At 42.2% G+C, this 16,210-nt stretch overlaps 1 pseudogene; it reads right to left on the reverse strand.

Moving 5' to 3' along the window:
* Positions 1 to 12,366: 12,366 nt before the first annotated feature.
* Positions 12,367 to 15,837, reverse strand: LOC107160125 (annotated as a pseudogene).
* Positions 15,838 to 16,210: the final 373 nt, after the last annotated feature.

A 16,210-nucleotide genomic window follows, 5' to 3' on the forward strand; every position in this document is an offset into this window, starting at 1 on the left:
GAGTAAATTAAATAGAAGAGTTTTTATTTTAAAAGCTGAGCATAATACTAAAAGCCAAGCCATCTTCCCTTTATGAGTAAAAATGCTATCACTTTTTGATAACTTTTATTAACTTTGTGAATATTTCAGTTCCATAGTGAGTTGATGTCTAAAAATGCAAACATCTCCTGTTTGTGGTCTCTTCTCCAGACCTGTAAAGGACACATTAATTTAAAAATGAAACAAAAAAACCAGGGCAGAATGAAGCTATGTCATAAGTTTCTTTATTCCATTCATGTATTCAACAAACACAGCAACATTTCTTTAATCAGATTAGTATAAAGAGTTTCCAGTTGAAAGTTAGTCATCTAATTAACTAACTGACATTTTTCTTCCTACTCCAACTGTTGACTGAAGCAAAACCTCTAATCACTTTGGACTCTGGTAACAGTGCAGACTCTGACTGAGAGGGCCTTTAAAGAAGCTAGACATTCTCCATTTCTAGCAAGTTCTTAGGGGACTCTTACAGGACTCAAATGCTTCTCATTTGTGGACTGAATTTGAGTAGCAAAGAGCATTGGAGAACAGTGAGAGTTCAAATCTGCCAAAGACTGGAGAACTACATTTGTAATAGAACTTTGAATTCTTCTGGATGGACTACATGGCACTGATTTTTTGTGTTGGAGAGGTGAGATCATGCCCTCTCAAAGTCTCCAAATTTGTTTTCTTTTCCATTTCAAATCTGAGTATGTCATAGACTAGTGGCTTTGATTCTAATAATGGAACTTCCATTTTCACAGCTACATATATTTGAAAGTTCTAAGCTAGACTGCCCTCTTAACCTGTTTTCCTAACCCCTCCATTCTATCCTATGGCAAGTTTATTAATGACCCAATCCTGTGCCTGTCATTTCTGTTTCCTTTTCTCTCCATGACTAATCATCATCATCATTTATTAAGAAGTTGCAATATATTGGGCTTCACACACAGACACACACACATTATATAATTTAAAAGTTAAAAATAACTTTAATACAGGTATTTTAAAACCCATCTTGCTAATACAGAAACTGAGGCCAAGAGCACAATTAGCAATTTACACAAGCAGTAAGCAGTGAAGTAGGGATGTGAACTCAAGACTATCTGACTGCAAATATTGCTCCCAGACAGAAGACTTTGTTGCTTTCCCATGTATATCAATTCCCTTAGGTAGGACCTAAGTGGATCCACTTTTGCTTGCCATAACCCTGACGAGGATGTTACAGGTGTGTGACAGCTTTTTGTGATCTGAATCATATCATAGATGCTTAAGTCATTGTCATTTAATCTATTAGATATAGAAATTTTTGAGATTTCATCCAAACGCTCTTTACCTTTTCTAGCTTTTGATTTTGTTTATGATGGAGGTTTTTAAAACATTTATATATTTTTATTGGTGCATTTTAATTATACCTAATAGTGGATGTGTTGTGTTCTTGTATATTCACCCAGTGCAACAATATTTTGGACAGTTTCATTTTCAGTGCTCATTTCTGATGATGTCCTTTTTGCCTCCCAAATGTTTCAGATTTGTTTAGCTCCTATGCCAAATGATCACAACTGATCTTTCTTGATAAGCCTTTGATTTCAGTATAATAGAGGTGTGGATGCATCTCAATTATTTTTACCAGTCCTGCCCTTTCTCTTCTGAATAAAAATAATATCATATAGTTAAGACTCAATTACAAAGTGCTGTATTCAGGAAGTATCTCCTAGTTTGCTAATTAAACATATTATTTTATTTCCTGAGAATCTGTACCCCTTTGTTTGTTTGACACAGTGAAGAAACAGTGAAGAGTCATGATTCATCTTCTAGTTAAAGGCCTGAATTTAAATCAGAATGCTATTAAATCCCAGCAACTTGTTAGGTCACTGTACTCAATTGTGCCAATGAGGGAGGAAGTAGGGGCAAAGTTTAGTCTACAACAGAGTCTAGAAATCTTTCTCATTTGGAATTCCAGGAAAGAATCAAGTCCGAATGCCCAAAATGCATTCACTTTATACAGTGAATTTACATTTTTCCTGCATCTGGAGTGGTACCACATGTATGTCATTTCAGTGTCATTGAAATTGTTTTCTGTGTTCTGAGGTTTAGATGGGGAATTGCATTTGATGCTCTTGTAGTAAACTGAAAAATCAAGAAGTGCTTTTGTTGAAGCAAGCCTTTTTCAGGCTGTGTTTGGGCCTTTGACTTTTAGAACAAAAATGCAAGCCTTTGCATTGATTCTACCTACACTGAATATATTTTGGATCTGTTATTGCAGACCTTAAATTCTCTTCAGAATTTTTTTCCATCAAAAATATTCACTGCTTTTCTTAACTATAATAGTCACTTTAAGCAGATGTTAGCCCATAGTTTTGTTTATTGCATATCATAATGCTTCTAATGGATACCAGAAACCTCTAAAGAGAGGCTCCATTTTACTGAGGGGCAATGGGAAGGCTTATGACAGTAGAGCTCAGGCATAGCAGAGGTGAGCTTATTGTCTGACAAATCTCTTCTCCTATTTTAAGCACTATTTTAAGAGTCTATGCTTTCCAAACAAACAAGAAGTAGTACTTTTCCAAATGGTGATGCCATTTAGAACACTTGATCTTTTCCAACAGGTAAAAATTCCTGCTTGGTATGACTGCTGACATACATTTGACAGATGTTACAAAAATGATACATTAGAGTCCACTGAATGTATAGCTCTTAGCAGTTTTTCAAACAATGAGTTGTAAAAGCAAAATCTTGATTTCTGATGTCTAGACGTTGTTTCCCATATGACTCCATCAAGGAAGCCTAAGACTCAGGCTGTCCCAACCTGAATAATTTATATAGTTGAGGATATTTTCACTGTCAAGAAGCCAGATCCCTCAGGTAGCCTTGCCAAAGAACTGTCCCACTCATTTTTTCAATCTTTAGGCCTTCATTCCAACATTGGCTCCCTTTTTAGCAGAAAGCATGAAACAAGCTCCTATTTGTGAGATAATGTATTTTCCATTAAGACAAACTGGGTCCTAAGAGAAAATTTCCCTTTTTCAAGTTGTCTTTTTTCAGGAAGTTAACTGCATGCTTCTGACTTGATTTTGCCACCAAATTTGTTTGTTGAGCTCTAGTCACTAAATAGACAACATTCTTAATCAAATGTGATATTTTCCTTCTATGACAAATATTTCTAAATATTTGTAAATAATAGGTATCAGAGAGGTGTCTTCTCAATCTTAATGAATCCTATACTAGCCTTGTGGGAGATAGAGGGATTAAGATACTCAAATCTCAATTTAAAAGTGTATGACATCATAATTAAGAATATATTTGTATAATAAATCACATGACATTTTGTTTGTTTTGCCTATGCAACAAGGGATGAAGGAAGTAGAAAGAACTGATTTAAAGTTAGAAGAACCAGAATGCAGTGCTATTATGACCAAGGTATGTTTATGTCAATAGAGTTTAATGACTTCTCTGAGCTAATAATTCCTTTTGGGTAAAAAGAGAAATCTGTTCTCAGAGAAATTCTATAGCTCTTCCCATCTCCATCATTAGAAGATATCAGTAGAAGTCCCACATTGAAAAAAATGCAATATAGGGACTATATAGTGAAAAAGAAGGAATAGGGATGTCCAGATGCCAAGGGAATGCAGAAAGAGGTGGGTGATGTAAGCACAAAATGAGTTTTGCTGGTAGCAGCTATTTCCATACAGATTAACAATAGGCCCTGCCAAGATTAAAAATATGGAGAAGGGTGCATCACCAAACTGTAGCCTTCCTACATTTATTTATTTTAATTTTTCTTAAGAGAGAGAGAATTTATTTTTTAATATTTATGTTTTAGTTTTCAGTGGACACAACATCTTTATTTTATTTTTATTTTTATGCGGTGCTGAGGATCGAACCCAGCGCACCCCCCCACACATGCCAAGTAAGCGAGCTACAACTTGAGCCACATCCCCAGCCCCCCCTACATTTATTTTTATAAATATTTATTATGGTTCTTTTTAGTTATACATAACAGTAGGAATCATTTTGACATAATTATAAAAGCATGGAATATAATTCCCTCTAATTCAGTCTCTAGTACTTTCTGTTTCCCTTCCTTTCTTTTCCCCTCCTCTATTCCCTTCCCTCTACTGATTTTTTCTGTTATTTACATATAATTTTTTTTTTCATTTGTGTCTTGTGGATGTACATAAAGGTGATATTCACTGTGGTACTTCCTACTTTCTTCATTTCCTAGGTATGGAAGCTATGATGTCTGTACCAGATTAATAGAATATAATTAGGGAAACAGGGACCAAAATGTGGTGAGATATTGGAAGTGTAATGAGGGTTCTGTGGTGTGCTTGATTTTAAGAGCATAGAATGTGCTGGTAATACGTGCTCTATTGTTTAATAGTGAGTCTATGATAAATTTAGTGGTGCTAAACTAGAGGTATAGCTCATTGGTAGAGTGTCTGCCTAGCGTATGTTAGGTCCTGGACTCCAGCCCTAACAAAACACACCCACCCCACCACCCCCACACACACCAGAAGTATGTTTTTACTGTATAGGATCTGCAAGAGTACACTTTCTAATCCCATGATATTAAAGAGAACATGGACCAGAGTGATTGGAGAAATCTTAGGATATTTTTACACAACAGCTTTGTGGGAGAGGGCAAGAAAATATAGTGAATTTAGTGTAAAGTATATATTTTAGGATTATGTTTTACTTAGTTAATATTTATAACCAATTTGTAAAATAGCTTACTGTCCAATCACCCCAGTAATCCAAATCTCACAACAAATAATAACTGTGGCATTGTCAAGGGAGAAGAAAAAAAAAGAAAACCCCAAACTCTCTCCAGTGAGGTCCAGTCTGGCTCTTACCCAATTCTCGTGGGCTCTTGTCATCTTGTGACATATCAAGCTTGTCCATGAATACTACAAAAAGCTCCAGATAAATTCCAACTAACCTGACATCATGTTACAAATATATTACTTATATTTACATGTATTTAAATAGTTTTCATCATTATGTTTCTCATTGGATGACAGATACTAGATTATTTAACTTTAAGATATCAAAATGAATCCAAGTTTACTTTTACATTGGGAGAAGCAGAACATTGGAGAGTTTTGATGCCTGATTATAACATTTGAGGAAGAGGGACTTTGTGAAAGTATTTTGTTTATTGGCATTGATTTCAGAATTTTAACCATTCATTGATACACTTCTCAGCTCAATGACAACTTTATAAGACCCTTTGAAGCTTAAAATTGCACTCTGATGTTTAAAGGCAATCATTGATGAAATGTGAGTTGAGATCTTGAGTTGAAATATATGCATGAATAATGACAAAACTGTGCAAGTTCACTTCTGAGGAATCTCTTCATTCCAAAAAAAATATGTCACAGCTCATAAATTTCAGGATTCTACAGAACCTGGAACATGTTACTACAAATTCTGAATCTCAAATTATCTGTGGAATATGACAATTCTATGATCTTGGGGCTCCTGGAGTGTATGCACTTGTCATATGCTATTTTACTAATCATCCTTTTAGGCAGATTGGACTCAAACATAAATAATACAGTGTGCCAAGAACATGTTGATGTTCTGAGGCACAATCAGTGCTCAAACCACGAATCTATCCCATCTGATTGGAGAGACAGGTGATCAGGCAAATTGAGCATCCTGGGCACTCACTCATGGTCTAAAATGTTTCCTTTTCAATTCACTGCTGCTGGTCCAAGGACCACGTTTTGAGTAGGAAAACGTGTGTCAAAGTAGAGCAAGTGATTTGAGTTTCCTCTGTTCCCTAAGTTAGAAGGGGGCCAAGCTTTGCAAGCTCCAGCTCAGCAGATTGTAAAGCACACAGGGTTTTTTCAGATACAAAGGCCATATATATATATGTATATATGTATTTCTGGGCTTCTTGATAATTAGACTGCTGTCACATAACAACACTAGGCCTGAAATCCATTGATTAGGCAAAAAATTCTAAGCAAATTGAGAAAGAACAAATAGGAGGCAGGGCAAATTGTTTTTAGAGGAGTGGTACTGCTAAAGGAGAGCATTAACTACTTTTAAAACATATAAAAATCACCAGTAATGGATTGAATAAAAATATATGTATAAACACATCGTGGGAACTAAGTATGTAGGCAAATAAAAGAAGATGAAGGATGTAACAACAATCTAAGCTGAAACTTGGAATAAATATCTCAAAACAAAGTACCACAAAGTGAAAGCTATTATGGACATGAGTATTTGAGAGTAGATCCAGGATAGCCAGTATGTTAAAATAATGAGATTTCCAAAGGAGAAAAGAGAAGAGTTGCCCCCCAAACCACCAAATAAGTTATTAGTTTATTATGAAAGTGGAAAGGTACAATGGAATTTTAGATAGTCACAAAAGAGTAAAACATCCAAACATATTCTAATAAAATTTCACAATTGTGAGAATAAAAAGAATAATTCAGAAATTTCAAGAAAATAAAATTACCTACAAAGAATAAAATTCACATCAATATCTGATTCTCATTTAAAACACAGGAAGCTAAAAATTGGTAGAAAATCATTAGCAAAAAGGACATCAACCCAAGCATGACATTAACTTCTCTGGATGAGACAAAGCTATGCCTAATTTTCAAGATATCAAACAATAGGTACCACACATTTGCCCCATCTGAGGGAATGTGTATATAGGAACTCTAGCCCTTAAAAAATAATGTATCCTGAAGGTAGAATCAAACCAATGGAATTTTAGATAGTTGCAAAAGAGAAATACATACAAACTTATTCTAATAAAACAGAACATCTTCCATATATATATATATATATATATATATATATATGAAATGTGACTCAGCCTTTAAGAAGTATGATATTATGGCATTTGCTGTTAAATGATGGAGCTGGATATTATCATGCTAAGTGAAATAAGCCAATCCCCCCAAACCAAAAGCCCAATGTTTTATCAGATATGTGGCTGCTAATTCACAATGGGGTTCTTTAGTTAGAGGGGAGTGAAGGAGGGTAGGTTAGGAAGGATCATAGAATGAAACATTCATTATTACCCTATGTGCATATATAATTATATGACTGGTGTGATTGTACATCATGTACAACCAGGACGAGAAATTTTACTCCATTATACATGATATAGCAAAGTATATTCTAAACAAACAAACAAAAAAAGTGCATTATACTGACATGTATAACTAATTAAAACAAATTTTAAATTTTTTTAAAAACAAACAAATCAGAAATGAAACTTCAAGATACTGGAATAAGAATTGGAAAGCAAACAAGAGTGATACATTTTGCAATATAATCAAAATACAAGTGGGTAATCAGAGTATGACTAGGATGTGGGGTTTAAACACAAAATGAGTATTATTAAACTAGGAAGGACAGAGTGCAGGAGAACCCTAAATTATCACTAAACCAAAAGTACTAAAGGAAGGAAAAAATGAAGAGTTTGAGGAGACAGATAGAGATAGAATGTAAATGCTGGTTTTGGATGGTGTAGTGTGGGGCACTGTGGAAAAGAAACCAGCTCTACTGGTGTATCTGTTTTGGAGAAAGAGAAATTATTGGGGAAACAGTACATCATGGTCAAGAGAATGCCTACATCATTTAAAAATATTTAAAATATGTCTATATTATCAAATTCAGGAATAAAACTTAACTATAAATAATGTAAGAGTATTGTGACAATCCTAAACACACAGGTAATGAATAATTGCTTGACTAAGCAAGTAGACATAGGAAAGAGGGACAAGAAGAAAAACGTGAATATTAGTTGGTTAATTGATGTAATGGAAGGGATCATGAGTCTAATTTATCTTGGTAATGTGAGAGTCTAGACCGTGGTGTATGCTGATGCAAAACATTTATTAGTTGAGTGAACAAATGATAAGTGTGGGATATATCTTCTTGGGCAGATTAGTGATATTATAAGCTAACAGCATTTTAAATTTAAAAAAATACTAAAACCTATGATTACTCAATGGAATACACTTCTATTGGCCACCCTTTCCTTGAGTCTTCATGCTCAGAATTAAACATCTATGGAATTGATACAAAAATGCATTGGAATAGCAATTTTACATTCCCATGCTGGGTAGAGTTGCAATACTTCATTTTTTTTTTTACATTCTGATGCTGGTATACTACACCCATCCAATTTTCAAAACAGGCAACAGAGTAAAGGCTCTCAGACTTATATAGATTAGAATGCAAGTCTGAGCAGAGATTCTTTTCTAGTTGGGTGGCCTTGCCCAAGTCAGTTAACTTATTTGAGCCTCAATTTGATAATAATAATCCTAACAATGATAAGGTGATAATTAAAAAATATATTCATCATTTTTGGGCACTTTATGTGAAGCACTGTGCTAAGCACTTCATAAATGACATTGCATGAAATTTGCTAAAAGTCTGTAAAATGGGTATACTAGTAATAGTTTAATGTTGACCTCACATTTTAAATAATTGCAGGCAACTGAATGAAGAGACCTTAGGGAAATCTACAATTGGAACTGAAGTTCCTTTTACTTTCTTCTCTGCATAATTCATCCTTCAGCTGAGTTTCCCATCATATACATCACTTATGGAGCCAACGGATCTCAGGTGGATACTCTCCAGTTATGACTCGGTCCTGAATCTCTAACCAATTACTTTCTACCTCATTCTCTCTTTTTCTTAACTCACCTGGAATACATTTTCCTGTTTTATTTCCACTTTCCAACTTGGTTTGCCCTATGACTTCTGTGTCCTCTTGTCCTCCTTGCCACAACATTCTATTCCTTTTAAACCTAAAATTAAAAACTTATTTCTTTTTACAGAAAAGCATGACACAGTCAAGGGAAAAGGTTCCTGTTAGAATTTGTGCATTTCAAAAATATTTTTGTGTTTCCTATCATTATTTTTTTCTTTGTAATGATATTTTTTTGAATAGATTTTAGTTTTTGAAACTGTTTTAAATTCACAGAAAACAATGAGCAGAGATTACAAAGATGGCACACCATCCCCCTGTATTCCTCATGCTTAGCCTCCCAGATTAGAAACATGCCCCATTAGAATGGTGTACTTGTTATAATCACTGAATCCATATTAACACACAGTGATCACCCAAAGTTCGTGGTTTACCTTAGCGTTTTCTATTGCTCTGGTATGCGCTTTGGGTCTGGACAAATGTGCATGACCTACACCACCACTGCAGTATCATGTAGAGAAGAATCCCTGCCCTAAATATCCCTCTGTGCTGGTCTATTCAAGTAATGCCATTTAAAAATGATTGCATACTATTCCATTAATGGAACAATTATAATTTATTTTATCTATCTCATGTTAGAATCTACTTAGAAACTGTTTCCAATGTTTGTTCTTACTATTGGTGCTGCTCCATTGTGGCTAAAGCTTTGTGTCTGTTGAGAGTTAAAAGCATTAGGATAAATCACTGAGATGATCGAAACTTGGATACATTACTAAAAATATTGAGATGATTAGATTTTATGTTTACACTTTCTCATATCCTAAGATTATACTAAATGTTTTAAAGAAATCTTTGCCAACTTCGTAGATTAAAAAAGCATTACATTATGCAATTTGCATTTTTTGATTAAGACTGAACATTTTAATATATTTTTATCCATTGATGTTATTTTTATGTGTGATTTCTATTGGTATCACTAAATCCTTTCTTCATTAGAGCATTATTTTTATATGGACTTGAAGGAGATCTTCAAAAATTAAGGATATTGGTCTTTCATGAGTCATAACTTAAAAATAATTTTCCACCTTTCTTTTTTCCAGTTTTATTTGAAGATTACTTTGGATTTATAGAAGGTGGAAAAACAATCTAGAAAACTCCTGTCTACTCTATATCCAGCTTCTCATTGTGTTAACATCTTATATAACCCACAAAACAATGATGAAAACTAAAATATGAAATTTGTTGGAATTCTATTAAATAAATAGCAGTGCTTGGATTTTATTCATTTTCTACAAATGTCTTTTTTTTGTTTGTTTTAATACCAAATCCAGTTCAGGATAACACATGGCACTTAAACCTCATGTCTCCTTGGTCTATTAAAATCTGTGTGGTTCTCAGTCACTCCATCTCACAAAGGTGACTTCTGACACCTTTGAAGATCATGACTTTAACTTTTAAAAGTTAGTTTTAGAGATATTTGCATCTTATGCATTTTTATGTTAAACACATTAATAATCTCCTTTATGGTTTCTGCCTTTGGTATCAGATATGCAACTCTTAAAAAGTATTGTCTTGCCACAGATCACACAAATATTTAATATTGTAGTATGGTAGGTTTGCCATTTCATTTATTTATATTTAATTTTAATTTCTCTGGAATTTATTTTGGAATAAGCCATGAAGTAGAAATATAAGTTACTCTTTTGTCCCCAGGTGATCAAACATTTGTTCCATTTTTTTTGAATAACCTGCCTTATAAAAGAACTTTCACATGCCTTTGTGATTCTTATTATTCTTTTTAATCACCAATCCTATTCTGTTTTATTTATAAAACATGTTTATAATATGTTTTATTTGTAAATGTTTTATATTTATATTATGTTTTATTTATAAAATGTATTTATAGTAACATATTTTAATATTGCTTTTTTTTTTTTGGTAATTCCAAAGTTTACTTCCCTCGAGGCACACAACACAGGTGAGGGGAGGACTCACACATTCACCCTAACAAGACAGACCTGAGCACCACCTCGTGGAGGGCAGCATCCATTCACAGCACACACAGCCACAGCTGTGGGCACCAGGAGGGGCCAGGAGGCAGGGCGCAGCACCAGTCTGCCGCAGCTCTGGGTTCCGGTCAGCATAAAGCAATAAATGCTAACACAGGACATGCAGAAAGGAAGCCGGGGCAATGAGGGAGACAGGGGTGGGGATTTTCTCATACGGGGATTTTCTCATACGTCCAAGCACAGTGGCGACATTTCAAGTATTGGAAGGAAAACCACATGTTTCTGTGCATGTGGCACATGACCTCTGAACTTATATCATGGGCACCACTGACCCACATCTGCCTCCGTGGATGCTCAGGGATACATTCAAGTAAGGCTGGCAAAGCTGAGCCAAGCCAGGGTGGGCAGACTAGGGAGGCCTAGGCAGGGCACCCTGAGCACACCCCACCCTGGGCCCTGGGAGACAGGGCTCAGCCCAGCCCAGAAGCCGCCAGGCAAGAAGCCTTGACATCAGGACCGGCTGTGAAGACCTGGGGAGGTTCTGCATATGTTACTTTTCCTGTTGCACAGAAGGTCCACCCTCCCCTGCCCATCATGTTCAGGTGGGGATGGAGGCTGGGCACTGCCCATCCTGTGGCCACAGGGCAGGACAGTGGGGAGCAGCCAGCCAGAAACACCCACACTGCAGTGGGTGCCTGGCAAGAGGGCCGTGCCATACCCTGGCACCCGTCAGGCACCTCCTGCCCCCCACAACGGGGCACCCACAGCAAAGCTCAGGCCCACCCACCTTCCAGAGCAATTCCTCAAACACCTAAAATTCTCTCCTTTGAACAATGAAAAAGAAAGAACTGCAGAAAAATAAGACACATTTTAGGAGTAAAGTGTGAAAGAGGACATCTGTTCTGCGTTTGGGAAACTCGGTGCTTCACACTGTCCCTAAGAGCCTTTCAGCCCATGGACAGAGTCTCCTGCAGGGCAGCGGTTCCTCTTCCACCCAGGACCACACCAAGGGCTGGGGAGGCCGTGCACACACACGCTGGCGGGTCTCCTCTTGTGTATACACCTATGTGCGTATCCAGAGCTCCGGGGTGTCCACGCGCGTCCACATGCTCCCCACAGAGCAGGAGAGGGTTCTCGCAGTCTGCACGGTCTACGCAGCTCTCCAGGCGTTCAGCATAAAGTGCACAGGTGGCCCAACGGGGCTGGGTGGGTGGTCTCAGAGGGACAGTTCCTATAGAGAAGGGCAGAGACCCAAGGACGCACCCTTGTTCTTGGGCAAGTGACTGGGCAGTGAGCCCCGAGGAAGAGCTTGCTTTGGCATGGACACAGCAATGCTGTCTCAGGGCCCCGCCTGTCCTCATGGCTTCCCCGGCTTTGGAGGGTGGCAGGTACCACAAACACCACCTTCTACCACTGGGAGCCTGTGCCTGCCATGGGAGGCAGCCACAGGGGACCAGTTTGGAAATCCTGCAGAGGGAGGGAGCTGTCCCTGGCACCCTGAAATCCACCTCCGGCAAAGACCAGCAGCCTCTGAAGCAGGAGACACACCACATGGTAGGGCTTGAACAACATGGCTCCACTTAGTGGCCCTCCCACTGGCCTGCGGGGCAGACTCAGCACCATCAATCAACCACAGCTGGCAGGCCTGTCCTGACAGTCTGGCCAGCACGTGGACCCCACCCCGCAGGGTTAGCAGAGAGGGTCCAGCCCCTCAAGCACAGCACACCAGGCAGTGGGTCAGGCCCAGATGTCAGTTAACAAGGCCGAGAGCCTTCTCTCAATGCACAGCTTGCACTTGGCCACGCTCTGGATGTCTGCCTGGTCCCTGAGCATGTGCTGCATTCCCTCCAGCAGCAGCAACACCTTGTGGTAGCGTGGCACATAGCCCTCCTGGTGCTGGAACATCTCATCCAGGGAGGCTGACTGCACCATCTACACAGCCTGACTGAGGATGAGCCTCTCAGCGGTGACACCATGGATGCCATCCAGCAGCCGCTGCTTTTACAGGAAGAAGCGCTGCAGCCGCAGGCTCAGGCCCTGACAGGACACCAGGCTGGCCTTGTACAGCTTGTTGAGCCTGCGGACCACCTGCTTCACGGTAGATGAGAGGCAGAGCTTGCCAGCCTGGATCTGGTTAATCGTGGTCTGCAGGCCCGAGGACAGGAGCTCAGCCACATTGAAGTACAGCACCAGCTGCTCTGCAAAGCCCCACTCGCAGCAGGCTGATCTGGTCAGCCACCAATGTCTCCTGAAGCTGGCACTCAGGGTCCGCGCCCCCCTCGCTGGCACTGCCCTTGAGGGCAGTGATCTCCAGGACAAGCTGGAGGAAGGCAAGTGTGAAGCACAGGCTGTGCAGGATCTCCATGTGCTCCTGCTCCATGAGCATCTCCTCTGTGAAATCAGGGGCCTCAAAGGTCACAGCCCCATCCAGGTTGACAGAGAGGGGGTCAGCAAAGCTGCAGCAATGGCCTGGGGCAGGGAGCTCAGGGACAGGCTCATGAAGGCCCCGGGGAAGCAGGTGACGGGCAGAGGAGCCAGCAGAGCCCACTGAGAACATCCTTGTGCGGGGTCCCTGGGCGGTGTGGTCCCACTCAGGGGAGAATCCACAGTGAAGACCACTGGGGAGGGGCTGTTGGCTCCCCCACCCTGGGCTCCTGGGTGCAGGTTCCCTCCGAAGCCAGCAGAGGGTGCAATCTCCATGGGATTCTCCTGCAGGCTGTCTGTGCTGACAGAGTCGGAGGCCTGGGTCCCAAAGGCAGCCTTGAGCAGCAGGTCGGTGAGGCGGCTGGTGCTGAAGGACTGGCCAAAGTTGCCCCTGTTGTCCTCGGCAGGCCGCAGGCCAGAGCCCAGCTGCTGCCCCTGAAAGGGCCCCACCTCTGAGAGATCGGACAGCGTCCGATTCCGTGTGTGTGTGTGTGTGAGGGGGGGGTCATCACCACGCCCTGCCGGGCCAGGAGAGCCAGCAGGTTCCTGGGAGCTGGGGGCCTTAGGGAAGTTGAAGAGGGGCAGGGCCTTCGTGGGAGAGCCCAGGATGGGAGGCAGGAGGTTGCGCTGCATGAAGTCAGGCAGCTTGGGCGAGCCACACAGGGACCCGCAGGGCTGTGGCACAGGAACTGGCTGGGGAGGTCTGGCCTGTAGTGGGCTGAAAGATGCTCCCAGGAGGTCCGTAGGGGGCTTGGGGAGCTTGGGCCGAACAACGTGCAAGTCGGACAGGTTGGGGGCGCTGTGCAGATGGCAGCCAAGACCTGGGGCCCGAGGGGAGTGTTTGGGCAAGGAAGAGCCTGGACACAGGAACCTTCCAGCCCTCTCGGCTCCCTGTGGGGAGGGTGTCCTGCTCCAGCCCGGCCACTCAGGAATGGCTCCAACTTGAGGAGATGGCATGTAGGGCCAGCCTCCACCCAGGGACAGCTTCCTGGCCAGGACAACTCCGTCAGGGTGGGATGGAGGATATGGGCTAGCTCTGGCAAAACCCAGGAGGCTGGTGCTGCCCAACCTGCAGATGGCAGAAGACCAGGGCGTCTGGGGCAGAGTTGGAGAGTGCAGATTCTGCTCAATAAGCTAGTAGTTGTGCACCTGGGTGGGGACCAGGATGGCCACCGAGGCTCCACACCACTGCTAGAGAATGGGCCAGCCAGGCCAGAGGGGCTGTGGGAGCTGCTGCAGGTGGGAGAGGGAGAGGGAGATGGGGTCCGGCCGTGGCTCTCCAGGCCGGCAGAGGCCACAAGGGAACTCCAGCTACACAGCAGACTATCTGGTGGGGGCTTAGCAGAGGCCACCTCAGCCACCAGGTCCCCTGGAATCTGGGCTGGGACCATGATGAAGTTGTCTGTGTGACAGGGATCCTTGCTGCTGCCAGTAGAGTCCCAGGAGCCGTGCAGGAAGCTGGCCTTGTCCGCTGGGGAGGTGAGCATCTTCTGCATGTGGGGCATCTCCCCTAGGGACAGCGGGAGACAAGATGAGAAGTGGAGCTACTCCTGGAGCTGCTGCCAGACCCTGAGCTCGGGTAAGAGGGCACAGGCACCAGCGGGGACTTAATGGAGGCACTGGCGTCCAAGAAAGGGTGACGAAAAAATTCCTCGAAGTCCATGCGGTCTTTATAGTTGCTCTGCAGCAGAGCCAGGAGCAGCTGCCTCAGGGGTGCCGACGTCTCCCAGGGGATGACGGTCACAAGAGTCTTGTTCTTCTCCTAGAACAGGCGCAGATCCTGAGGGCTGCTGGCCTGGAACGGGGCCTTGCCAGTCAGGCACTGGTACATGATGGTGCCGGCTGCTCCACAGGTCTGCCTTCCCATCATAGTGCTGGGGCATGATGACTTCAGGGGCCATGTACATGGGAGAGCCCCAGAGCGTGCCTGCCATCATGTTGCTCTGGAGGTACCATGCGAACCCAAAGTCTGCGATCTTAACATGGATGTGATTGGGATTCGCATGGCGCCCCCCACGGTTGGACAGCAGGATGTTCTGGGGCTTGAGGTAAAGGTGGATGATATCCTTGCTGTGTAGCAGCCGCATGGCACCTGCAATCTGCTGCAGGAAGAGCCTGATGGTGTCTTCGCTCAGGGTCTGCATGGTGTGCAGATAGTCAGCCAGGTCCCCACCATTACAGTACTCCATGAACAGGTAGACGGAATTGGCCATCTCCTGGAAGTCGTACAAGGCCACAATGTTCTCGTGCTTCAGTTCCTTAAGTGTTTTTATTAACTTCCCCAGCAGTGTCTGGGACTTGGCCAGATTCTTCTTGATAATACACTTGACTGCAACCTCCAGGTCGTGCTTCTCATGGTGGCTGCCCTTGAAGACCACCGCGGAGGCGCCGTGGCCGATCAGGTCCTTGCTGGATAACTCGAACCTGCCCACGGTCTCCCTGCGGCCGCATCCGGGTTCCATGGCGGGAGCGAGGAGCGGGAGCGGGGCTGGGGGCGCGGGGCCGGGCGCGGGTGCATCGTTGGGCCGCGCGCCCCATCAGGCAGGCAGCGCCGGGTCCCAGCCCCGCGGGGACTATTACCCGTGCTGCGTGAACCCTCGGCGTCCGCTGCAGGGCCCTCGCGATGCTGGCAATCCGAACCCCCTCGGACTCCGACGCGGGTCTGGCTCCGACTCGCGCATCGACAGCTCTCTGGCGTAGACGAATATTGCTATTTTCAACTTAAAAATATGCTACCTATTTCACATTCTCTTCTAGGTAGATGTCAGAATTATTTTGTCAAAATCCAAATATTTCTGTTGACTTTGTAAATTGTATAGCTTTATAGAGGAAATGACATTTATTCTACTTTGTGAAACTAGTTTGCAGTTAGGTGCAAAACTTTCTAATTGTTCAAATGTGGACTTTCTTCTTTTTAAAAGTTTTCATCTTAGTGGTAACCTTGAGACAATTGACATTTATGACTATTACCAATGTCAAACATGAATTCAGAATCACTGGTAATATAACCCACTTCAAACTGCCAATTTAATTAAAAATCAAAAAATAAATATGTACCTTCTCCTACACATTA

Source organism: Marmota marmota, unplaced genomic scaffold, assembly GCF_001458135.2.
Source record: "Marmota marmota marmota unplaced genomic scaffold, marMar, whole genome shotgun sequence".
Lineage (NCBI taxonomy): Eukaryota > Metazoa > Chordata > Mammalia > Rodentia > Sciuridae > Marmota > Marmota marmota.